The following is a 12554-nucleotide window of genomic DNA, read 5'->3' as shown; positions in this document are numbered from 1 at the left end:
AATATCCACATCCAAATTTGAAAGGATCACATGATCACACTTGGCTTTGGCTTAGAAGAATTTTAAGTTGCAAAAACCAAAAACCTAAAGATTGCATGTTCACATGGTATTCAAATTAACTCAAGGTAAAGGGTATGGAGATACAAACGATAGCTATGATTAAATCAAATAGGTTCTCGCACCATCACAAGTGTTATAATAGTTAAGTCCCTTTAAGTTGTGAGGATGTAATGACAAGCCCAATAATTAAGATTTAAGCTTTCATATAATCACATGCAGTTAGGGTTAATCATAAGATAAGGGTATGAAATTGCAGAAAGTAATTTGAATAGTTAAGTGAAAAAGAGTGAAACATTGTATGTAGTCAACTAAATGATTCAAGTTCCTATTGCAAAGATATGAGAGGCATTGATAGTTAATTCAGACAATCATCGCACCATTGTAGGTGATATAGACAATTGACATTTTCAAGTTATGAGATTGCAAATGAAGTGAAGGTCAAACTCGAGGCATTCATCACAAAATCATAGGTAGCAATACAAACAAATAGTTACAAAGATGTGATAAAGAAAATAGAATGCCATGTGTTTACATATGCCCATCATATTCTGTAGTCACCAAGCTCTCCAACCAATGAAATAATGCCACTTGTCTACCATGATGTACATAGCTAGAAGATGGACCTATTGGTGTTTTAAAACATTATGTTTTAGAAATATTAATGAGAACAAAACACATCTAGGGGTAGGTACTTCCCATCTACAACATACCCATTCGGCACTAGGGCCAACTATAAGGTTAAAACCTTCTTCTACTTTAGGCTCTACAAAATCTATGAAGGTGTACCTCAAATTCATTTATATGGTACCAATGTTAAAGCATACACTTGAATTGAACAAAGAAGATAATACCCTTAATCTTCTAATACTTATGCATACAACATAGACATGAAATAGCTAGAATCATGACATATGAACTAGATAAGCTAAGTGAGAGCAACACTTTACAACTCTTTAACAAAAAGGGAAAAGGATTTTGACTATAAAGATTGATTTCAGTAAAACCATGATATGAACAACATAATACTTTGATCTTGTAGTTGATCAATGTCTCATCTATTGGGAAATCCCACAAGTCACTAACATACATCCTTGAAAGCCATTGATACATTTCATATATTAGTACTTCTTGATCTATCCATTCACCTTGTGAATCAAACACCTACATATTTCTAAATCTCATGCTCAACCTATCCCTTCATGAAACCTACAAACCGATGATGATCAACTAAGCATTTTACATGACTGCTTGAATCATAAGCAAAACATATCAACACATATGATCTAAAATAGATTACAACTAGACAATATGCATATTGTACATATATAATAGAAGATCACAAACAACATAAATGGGAGACAAAATTCAGATTAAAGATTAAACTTGCTGCTGCACTTTATTCATTTCCTTGAAAAAAAATACATAAAGATGCATGAATTGAATCATAAAACTGCTAATTAGACTAGAACTATCTATATTCTCATGACTTGTCATTCATTATAGGAGAGAAAATGCTAAAGAATGATGGAAACCCAATTAAGCTTGCTCAAAGAAATTGGGAACTAACCCTAAAGAAAGAGAAGAGAAGAGAATATAAAGATAGGATGAATTCCTAGATCAGATTGGATGCTGCTATTTGTCCACTTGGAAAACCTCCATCTTTTGATGAAAAAATATCTCTCTACTCTCTCTCTATAATTGAAAATCAAATCTTTTCTTTTTCTACTCAAGAATGCTTGAAAATATCTTCAAAATGATGAAAAGTGTAACTAATTAAGAGACTAGATCTGATTTTACCACAAGTGCAAAAATACCTATTAAATGACTTCTAAAGGAAAAGTAAAGCTTTTAGAATCATTTTTCTCCAAATCTGGAGTCAATAAACCTCAATGTCTGATCTTTAACTAATTTTGATGCTTAATCATGAAATTTTCCCATTCTGTTGAGAATGCCCCAAAAATCACAAAATTGCTTATATCCTATACTAGTCAATACTCATGCAATTTTTGATTCCATATTTAGAAATCTCATCTTCTCTTGATTTTTATGATATATTGTACTCTACATTTTTGACAAAAAATTCTCTTCTAGTGCTGGTTTGAAGTTTCAGGTGCCAATTCATAGTTTAGACATTAAATAAAAAATTTAAAATATTCCATAGTCAAAACTATAGAAAAACATTAAAACATTTCAAATTTTCATATCAGGCTTGTTCAAAATTTTGAATGAATATCAATCAAATTCAAAATTTTAATGAAGATAATAAAAATGAAATTTTATTACTTTATCATTTTTCCCACTTTTGGAATTTGAGTCAACCCTCTATTGGCTACCATGTAGGTGCCATGTGGCAACCTTCCATTGGTTATATTTTTTCACCTCACACTTTCATATTAGCACCCTTGCCACATGTCACCTCTTCACTCTGTTGTGGGCTTAACTCTTAACTCAACCCTAACCAAGCGACCAAGTGACTAACCTCATTTTTGTGACTTCACAACTCTATCTTCTTAACCATGTCTAAGACATGTGACCAAGAAAATGAGACATTTCACATAGTCATAACACTTCCTCGGACTTAACACTCAATGCTAGTGACTAGATGACTGACGAATAATAAACATTTTTGAGCCGTCACGTGGTTTTGTCTTGACCGCACAATTATCTTCATGACATCGTGATTTCATGCCACTTATTATGTAATGACATCATCATTTTATCTTCCTTTCAACTGTGGTTTTTTTCAAAATTTTTGGTTTTCATGCCCCTAGTTGGCCATCCATGACGGGGTCCTCACATGAAGCTTGACTTCTAAAAGCCTATATCTTAAAGACATGTACAATATGATCATTTGGGTATATAAAGAAAAAAATATATCCCTCCACAAGGAATCTAGGATACAAGTTTCAAATTCCCTTGCCCTTTTTTACCTAACCAAAGAAAATCATTACACAATATCTTTTTAAATGTCTATGCATCTATAGGGTGACTCCAATCCGTTGCTCCTTGCATGAAACATGGGGCTCTAAGAAATCCTTACAACATTGTGAAAGTCTACTATGATGTGTGGATTTTCCTCTTCTTTGGCCATTACATGGGATAACAACAAGCTTCAAGATTCCATCTTCTTCATAGAAGCTTCTGCATTGTCTTCTTCATTAGTTTAGGCATGTGCAACTATGAATTTTCCCTTTCATAGAGGTAACACCCATTTCCTTGAGTTTCATCTTGCAAACAATCACAATTTGAGGAGGCTACAATTGGCTACATAGCTATGTGGGAGGATGATTAAAAATCCATCATGTTCCATGTTTCACACCCATGATCTTCACATCCTTTGTTTGCTCTTGAACTACCTTCCTAGCTCCTCAAAACACCCCACCTCCTATTTCTTGCATGAAAAACATTGAGTCAAATATACTGTCTAGTCACAATAATACAAGTTTTTTTTAATAAATATCTTTCTTCATAGCACAACGTCCCTTGACAAGAGTGAGCTAAACTTTGTCCATCAAAAAGTTAATTGTCTTAGAGAAGTATAAATTTGGTGCTTGTGGTGTAAAAAGGCATCATAACACTTGAGATTTTGGTGACCCAAAAACCCTCTAGGAATAAGAAGGTAAAACTAGGGTGGGGATGACACCCACAAAATAACTGTACAATTGATTTCAACCACTTCTGATGGTTTTCCCTGTTAAAGGCTAGAACACACTATTAAATGTGACACTGTTAAAGGATTTCTACACCCTGTTAGGAGTGTGCCCTGTTAGAGGACTTAAGAACATTCAACTTAGAATGCCACCCTGTTAAAGTGAAATAACCCCAACGGATTATCGACTCTTTAAGCACCAAAAATCTTAAACTTCAAGGGTTTGACATTTTGTCAAACAGTTAGCCAACAAGTTCTAGGATTACTGTGATAACCCTAACTATATGGATCACTCAAAAATAAAATTGAACTGGGACAATTTGACAAACACTTGTTATGCAACCTTCAGTTTGATATTATTTCCAATAAGATTCACCAAGTGATATAGATGCAACAATAGGTAACATTACCATACTTATTCAAGGAAGTATTTGTAAATTCAAAGCTTTCAGTGTCTAATCACAAATACAATAGTTGAATAATAGACCTGAATTGGAGGGATATTAAAAACCTCAAATTTGTCGCCTTCTATGAAATTCGCTGATTCTGTTCAAGTTGTTTATACCCGGTAGAAACTGATGCCCCAAATTATTTTGTTGCTACAGCACATTAACATTCAATGGAGTCTTTACTATCAAAACTCCAACCGTATTCCTGGACATGAATTGCTGCTGGCTCCCAAACCGAATTCACCCGATATATCTCATGGACGCCCAAATTTAATTGTTAGCACTTCAAAGTGTATAGTCTTGCTACCGGATTCATCAGTATTGAGGCGGAGGCAGAACGCACTGTATAATCCGTATGCAGGGCCCTTGTCTATAACGCATGTAGAAAGTCATCTTTTGCCTTTGGTCGTTATTGGGTAACGCTATCACTTGCGATTTAATGAATCGCGACCTCCTGTTTGCGGTAACAGACGTAGCAAATATTTATATTGCTGAGATAGTGGTTGTGCAAACTATATATATTGTCCTCTGCTCCACGAATTCCTTAGTGGAATTATCTGACTTTAGGATGGGCGCTGATGGTCAGAATTTGTCTCGCTAATTTTTGCTAATGTTAATCCAAACGGCTTCTACCCAATTCGGTTCCACCCCATCTCATCTTAAATGGTGTCGCCTTATAAAAATGATATCTGTGATAGCTTACGGCTCCAGATCTTGGATATGGAAATGCTAGTTGACAAGATATTTTGGAAGATTCATTCTTTGACCCCTGATCTGCTCACACTTGGAACTTCCTTAATCAGCAATCGAACTTCTTCTGAAACCCACTCGATACCAGACTCCTCAATTTCGCTATTAACCTGATAATCTGTACCAAATCCTTCCAAAGGTAGTGCTGCACGAACCACAAATTGGCCTTAAGCCACAAATAGATGCCCTGATGAAATGACTGAATGTCACCTCCAATCTGCAATAATTCAGATGATATTTCACACCCTCAAAATTGCGTACCAATTGAGAGTTATCGTTCTCAATGGCCAGTTGTGACAATTGTAGAAACCCTAGGTTCCACAATGCACCCGTGATTGAATCACAATCTAAAATCGAAAGAGAGATAGACAACTGCCTGATTCGAATGGAGCCCCGGGGTGCCTATTTATTCTTTTCTCTCCATCCTCTCCAGAGACTTCTAGAACATTTTTGATCTTATCCCTCAAGTGACTTTATTAAATATTTTTATAATCCAAGTCACTTTATTAAATATAAAGTTATCTTTTAATATTTATTTATTTAATTAAAATAATTAATTAGTCGTCCTTAAAATATTCATTATTTTAGACAACCAGATTAATTAAATTAATTAAATCGAACTGTCACCAAAAATGGGGACATGACATAAAGGATTTAAATAGAGCTATTAGGCCCACCCAAATCCATGGGATTTACAATCACCTTCTCAAAAGAATCTTCTATCCCCCTCTAAGGATCTCTTATCCTTCTCCTAAGGATCTCTTATCCTTATCCTGGTGATGTTCTATCCTTTTCCTAAGGCTTATCCACCTAGCTATTAAGCTAACCTAGAAATATAGGATTTCAATGTCTAATACAATGGTAAGAAAGTATTAGAAAAGTTTTGACCTGATAAAGATTGCAACTCTAACCTTGTAGATTTTAGATCACTCTTTAGTTCCTTCCTTTTCTTTGCTTTTCTTCCTTCCAATGCTAACAACTTATTTAACCTTCAAGATCTATCTCCTTGAGTTCTTCCACTCATTATGCCAATTCACTCTATGGTCACTTGATCAACTCAGAGTCTTGATGCTTTGTGCTTACTCCTCACTGTGTCTTCTTCTTAATACTTCACACTAGCCTTCTCTTGGCTTCTTCACACGACCACACTTATGACCATCTCTCTCTCTCTCTCTCTCTTTGGTCCCTCTCATTCTTTGATCTCTGACCTGTGATTCCTTATACAGAAGTTTTGTTCTTCATTTCCCACTCAAACCTTCCTTCTTATCAATTTGAATGAATCAGAGGAAATGATATTATTTTCCCTCCAAATTGTTTCTTCCAGAAACTTCATGATAAGTCCATCAACATTCACCTTGAATTGGTTTGCATGGCTTGCATAAAATTTTGTGATATCTACTCATCATGCTTATCATCCAGCTAATTCAGAAAATTCAATATAACAAACTTATTGTAATTGATCTGGAAAATCTTTTGACTTAACAAATAATGTATCAACTCGGCATCATTGGATTACTAATGCTCAGCACTAACTGGATTACTCGACTTCTACTACTTTTGTTGATGCTTGATACCTTCTGTGTTACTTGAATTCTATTGTTGTTTTACTAGTGCTTGGCACCTATAGCATTTTTGCTTTGCTCGGCACTTGAAGACTTTCCTGAGTTACTCAACACTTGAACAATCCTGAGTTACTCAACATTTGAAGGATTTCTCGACACACACTGAAGTTGAACTTGCTCAGCTTCAACTAAGAATTTTCTCGGCTCTAACTAGCTTGCTTGGCTGTCTCAAATGAACTTAGTTAGGCTTTTCAAATGACTTAGTTTAAACCTTACATCTTTGATGTGTCTTAGTGTGTCCATCCTTTGTGTCTTAGAGTATGTCATCAATACACTATTTCATCAATGGCTTAGCTGAGCCTTATAATTCATTACAACATCATAACTTCAACCTTTCTCTAGGTGCTCTAGTTACATCTTATTGATTGCCTCCTTGTCAATCAACCAATTGATAGTATTTGGATCACTTAAGCAATTGTCATTCCTACACGTAGCAAGTTTGACATCAATGACAAAATAATGATTGAAAGCATTCTTTACTAGTTCCATTCTTTATTCAAAGATCTTTTTCAATCATTACCAACAAAAGGGAGCCCACTTTATTTCAAAATCTAAAGTCTCTAATAGTAATTCAAATGTTGGCATTAGAGCTCCATCATTTGAAACATAATAGGAGACTTTATCTACATAGAAACCCACTACAAGAATGGATTGAGTTGTGTTGGCAATAACCAATGGAAGATAGTTCAGGGGATCCATGACACTCACAAAAAGTCTACAGAGGCAAGCATTAAAAATTTACCTTCTCTTTCATACCTTAATGATGGATGATCCACTCTTTTAGTGTTTCAATCATGCAACCGGTTTTGCAATTGAAGACTAATCAATTTGCCTAATAAGGCCTATGACTACAAATTTAGCCATTGTTGGGCCTGCAAATGATTTGATACTTAGTATCACCACCCCCCATAGAGTTTGATTTGTATTGTCCCTCATATGACTAATGGTCTCCTTCATTAGACAAATTCATCCATTTTCAAATTAGTTATCCAGTCTCCATGTATGCACACGAGTTGATACAAAACTAAGAAGGTAGAAGGTTTACAAAATTGCACATCATTGAATTAGATTAACATAAAAAAGTACCCACTAACACCTAATGGATCAAAGTTCTAAAGTTTAAGCCATCAAGAAAAGACATCTCTTGAATGTAGAACTAACATATGAATATCCACATAGATAATGAATAACAACCACATGTGGGAACTCCATAAACAATATGTATCAAGGATTAAATTGAGTTGGCAACCCCAATGATCTTATTGAACTAATGTCACCTTCAAACAATGACCTTCTCATGAATTAAAGCTAACTTTAGTCTATTCATAACCATTACTAGATCATTTTTACTTTTTAATATTTAAACGACCAAAGCCCATTTTAACCTCTCAGGAGACCTTTGTACTTAAATCAATTTTCTTATTGAAACTAGTGGAAATAGTAGGCTCTATATTGGGTTCCACTAAATTTCTTTTTTGAACTAAAACATCTAACCCTTCAAACTGATCAAAGGAATTTACCTCATTGACTACAATCAATTTTCATCATTGATGCAACCTTTAAAACTAATTTTTAAATTTTCCTAGAAACTACAAATTTCATGCCAAGGGTTCCTCTAACTAGTCTTAAAGACTAACTGCAACTGAAAATGGGGCCTTAAGATTTGACATACTGATTCATTGTTTTGAATCTTTTACCCTATCAAATATTGTGTCATGATGAAACTTGGGTCAAAATATATTGACTATCAAAGTTGCCTCTTTGAAATTGCTTGCAAGCAAACATGTCAGAAAACCATAAATTGCATTTGGTTTTGGCTTTAGAAACACTAATACATTAGGGGTCAATTTGCGACGGCAAGAAAAGGTAATGTGGTTTTGGCTTTTTTTTTTTCAATTTTAGCCCGATGTCGTCGCAATTGCGATGCCAATGAGATATAAGAGAAAAAAAAAAGCCAAAAACCCTCATTTGAATGAAATCGCGTGACACAAGGTTCTTCTGAAAGGAAAGGCGCATTGCAAGATAGCCTTTCACATAACATTGGAAGTGAAGGTACATGGTCATACACAGGAAAGGAATCACCAAAATCTTCCAAGCAGGTTTTTAAAAATAAATATTTAGCTATACAAGAACCAGAGGAATCAAATTTGTGTTCAGAGGATGTTCCATTTGATAGGCATTGTGGCCATAGCTTTCTTGCAGAAAATCCGGAAAGTCTTGTAGATAGAAATAAAGAAGTAAAGCACCCCATGGTTCATAAGAAAATCTCTCCTGCAAATGCAACAAAGTGACTTGCAAAAGAGATTATTGGAGTGGGAAGCCCTCGGACCCCTGATCGAGTTTTTCCCACTCCTAGAGTAAAAATAGATTCTGTAAAGAAGGCACATCTTACTCAAGGCAAGCAATCTATAAGTTCCAAATTCTTATTATTTCTACAATTTTCTTTTGTTATCTTAACTGTAATGTTAATTTGAGTCATAAATTTGATAGCTACCCTATGGAGAACTTGCATTCCTGTACTTAGTTGATAGTGCAGTTGGATCTTTATGTTCCTTCTTTTTGGCCAGAGGAGGCCCGACACGTTGCGGTCCCACCCAGCAACTTATTCCTCCCAGCCGAAGCCCCAACCGATAACTAACTAAGTGACTAAACTAAATGCTGCAGCCGGGGTGTTCTGGAAGGTAAACAACTAGAAAGCATGCTCGAGCTAGATTAGTTGAACCACTGTACATCCTGAACCCCCAGGTAAGGTCCAGTGTGAAAATGCACAGTTGATTAGTTTACCCGATGGGAGGCAAGAAGAAGTTAGGGCGTTCACGAGGAGGGGGGTAAAAAGAAATCTTCCGTGGGTCGGGCCATTCCTACATTCCATTCCTACCAAATTCTTTGGACCGGCCTAGCTTTCTTTCATTTTGTCCATTGCAATGCCATAACTTTCTTTGTTTCTTTCCGCTACCTACCTTGACTAATCTTCCTCTGCACCCCCCCCCCCACCCCCACCCCATAGAGCCATATATCTCTGCATCAAATTTTTTATGAGAGGGCCACCAAGCACTAATCTACCTGCAAGAAGGCCCTCCCACCAAGCATAATCTACCTACAGGTAGGCCCTACCACCAAGCCCCTGAACTGCCCTAACGTGTAACAGTTCTGCCCGACGTGTAACAGTTGGGGCCCAACGCTAATCTACCAGGCTAGAGAACATGTTACATATAGAATTGTCATCTCCAATAGAAAATATTCACACACAAAACAATCTCAACGTCCATATTGTGTACTAGGTTCAACTCTAGGTATTTCTAGTCGTAGGGCCTCCCTGACCCTACCAAAAAAGCCATCAGTTTCACGACCTACATTCATTACTAATAGTCCTTAGAATGGAACACCTAAAGTAAAAGCTATTAACAATGAATGTGTAACACCTAGGCCACGAAAATCTTCTTTAACTTCACGCTCATCAGCATCTTCATTTGGAAGAATTGAAGCACTCACTGAGAGATCAAACCTTACTCCAGAAGATGCAACTATTGAGTCACCTTATGTTTCTAAAGCTGCCACTTTGTGGTATTTTGATAGAAAAAAATATTCAAGGCTTCGATCTATGCAGTCTCCTGATGTATCAGTTAATGCACCTAGACTTGATCGAATTGCGGAGTTCTCCATAGCCCCTTCTGAAAATTTTCTGCCCGCTGCCAAACAACGTGTTAAGGGTACTCGCTTAGACATTCCTGGAGAAGAAAGTTGTCATTTGAGAGTAGAGAGTAGCCCATATGGATTATGTTTAGAAAGGTCCACCTCATCAAGCTCAGGTTCAGATAGGGATGATACAAACTATAATAGAACATAGGAGAAGTGCACGATCCAGATCAATGCAAAAGCTCCTGCTTCTGTTCACATGAAACCAACCTTCAATGATGTTATTCATGTAATTAGACATAGTACTTTTTGAGTTGGTACAGATCAAGCTGAGTTAGAGAGAGGAAATGTGAGCCACTTGTTGCAAGGAAGAACAGGTGTGAATTCATTTTTAGATGCAGACAATAATGATCTAGATGTCCTGTCAGTTCCCATGGGGACAACTGTTACTGGCCATCATATTGCAGATCAGCACCTTAAGACAACCTCAACCTCTAGCAGAGATTCTGAATATTCTCAAAAATGAGTAAAAGGAGGAATAGATCTTAAATCATATCAACAAAGAGCAAAAGCTCTTGAAGGCTTGCTAGAGCTTAGTGCACAATTACTCCAACAATAGAGACTAGAAGAACTTGGCATAGATTTGAGGCCTTTTGGACGTGGTAAAGTCTCCCCAAGAGAAACAACCATTTGGTTGACAAAAAGCCTGAAAGGAGCAGTGAGTGATGTTCACTACATGGGTTGAGAAATATAGATATTTCAACATGGCACTTGTTTATATATGTTTTGTATCTAGTTTTCTGATGTGTAAATATTACTTGGCCCTCAATTTGGCTCCAAGTGGAACATTTCCTCTTTATATCCGACTTACATTGTCTCATCTATGGCATCTTTTTTTAGATAGATGGATGATGTCTGTTTGTCCATATAGGATCTGATTTTTGGGTAGTCATTGATGGTATTGCTGTATGCTTTCCGGTCGATGGTTGGTCTGACAACTTTCTTTAACTATGGGTTTTCTTGATGGCAGCAACCCAATTGTTGAGAAAATTTGGGGGTAACCTAGTCGCTTCTTTTTTCAAGGTGATTTGAGTTGGTTATTGCTTTAGTTCACCCTAAGGAATGTTGGTAGGAGGCGCAACAACCCTGCATTGTCCTATGGATGATTCTCTTGTTGAGTTTGTATGGTTGCAACGAGTTTTATAATATAGCAGGTTTACAATTTTGTCTTGAGTTGCATGGTTATATATTTGCAATATCATTTTTTTCTACAAGAGCAGCAAAGATGCCAAAAGAATTGAAGTCAAATTCATGAGTTGTGTGCCATAACCATAATACAATGCAGTTTTTGGAAGGGAATCCAGGCTCATAGTATCATATTCTGTGTAATGGAATAAAATGCAACATATTCTTTTGGAAATAGTGGTCAATTTTCCATATACCAGACTGCAAGTGCATTGTTATATCGTGTAATTCCAATCAAAATTTTAATAGTCTAGCACATTGATAAAGTTAATTGTAATAGGCCAGCTCATTTCAAGAGTTAATTGTAATTCTCTCTTTTTAAAAGAGCCTGTAACATTATTGATCATGGCATCATATTTTATGTAAATGAAAGTTTGTAGTGGTTTCCTACTATCTACCATAGTAGTAAAAATCTTCTTAGTAAAAAAAAGGCAAACCAAAAGATTCAAAAATTATCGAACTATCACGAATCAATCAAGAAAAAATAATATTTTCAACACACGTAAAATAAAGATGAAAAAATTAACAAAACATGGTTTTATAGAATAGAGATACAAAAATAAAATAAAATGAAAGCTTATTCCATAATCTATGAGATACATTTTTTCTTATTTATGTTCATATTGTATTTGATTAAATTGTATTGCACAATACATACTACACACTACATAAATGATAACTAATTGTTGATAATTTTCAATTAAAATTTCCTTTGTATGAAGTCAACCTAAAAACTAACTACAAAGTTGCAAAAAATTCTATGTTCCTTTAGAGTCTTAGGAAGGGTGGGACCTAGGATCTTGATTTGGGGATGGTGGTTAGCAAGGGTTGATTTGGGGACAATTGTTGGCACAAGTTTAGGGATGGAGCACCTAAAAGGGTCAAGAGGCAATGTCCCTTATAGGGATTTGGGGTTAGTACCCTCAGTAAAATTGACAAGCAACATCCCTTTTTTAATACAAGCAACATCACACTACCATTTTTCACAGTGATAGGATGAAAATTGATTGTAAATCAGAGTAGATACAATTCAAACATGTCCTTCACAATTACATAATCATGAACGTTGGCAATTAGTGATTCATCAAAAAATCACATTTTTTGGCTTCATCGACACATTCCTCGCAACATCATATGAAGTTC

The 12554-nt window shown here is 35.8% G+C and overlaps 1 pseudogene; it reads left to right on the top strand.

Annotated features, from left to right (window-relative positions):
- Nucleotides 1–4287: 4287 nt before the first annotated feature.
- Nucleotides 4288–10911, top strand: LOC149547317 (serine/threonine-protein kinase Nek2-like; annotated as a pseudogene).
- Nucleotides 10912–12554: the final 1643 nt, after the last annotated feature.

The sequence above is a fragment of the Cupressus sempervirens genome, chromosome 7 (assembly GCF_028749045.1).
Source record: "Cupressus sempervirens isolate cs-2001-9-10 chromosome 7, ASM2874904v1, whole genome shotgun sequence".
Classification (NCBI taxonomy): domain Eukaryota; kingdom Viridiplantae; phylum Streptophyta; class Pinopsida; order Cupressales; family Cupressaceae; genus Cupressus; species Cupressus sempervirens.
The sequence above is the reverse complement of the archived record's forward strand: the minus strand, read 5'-3'. Positions and strand labels throughout refer to the sequence as shown.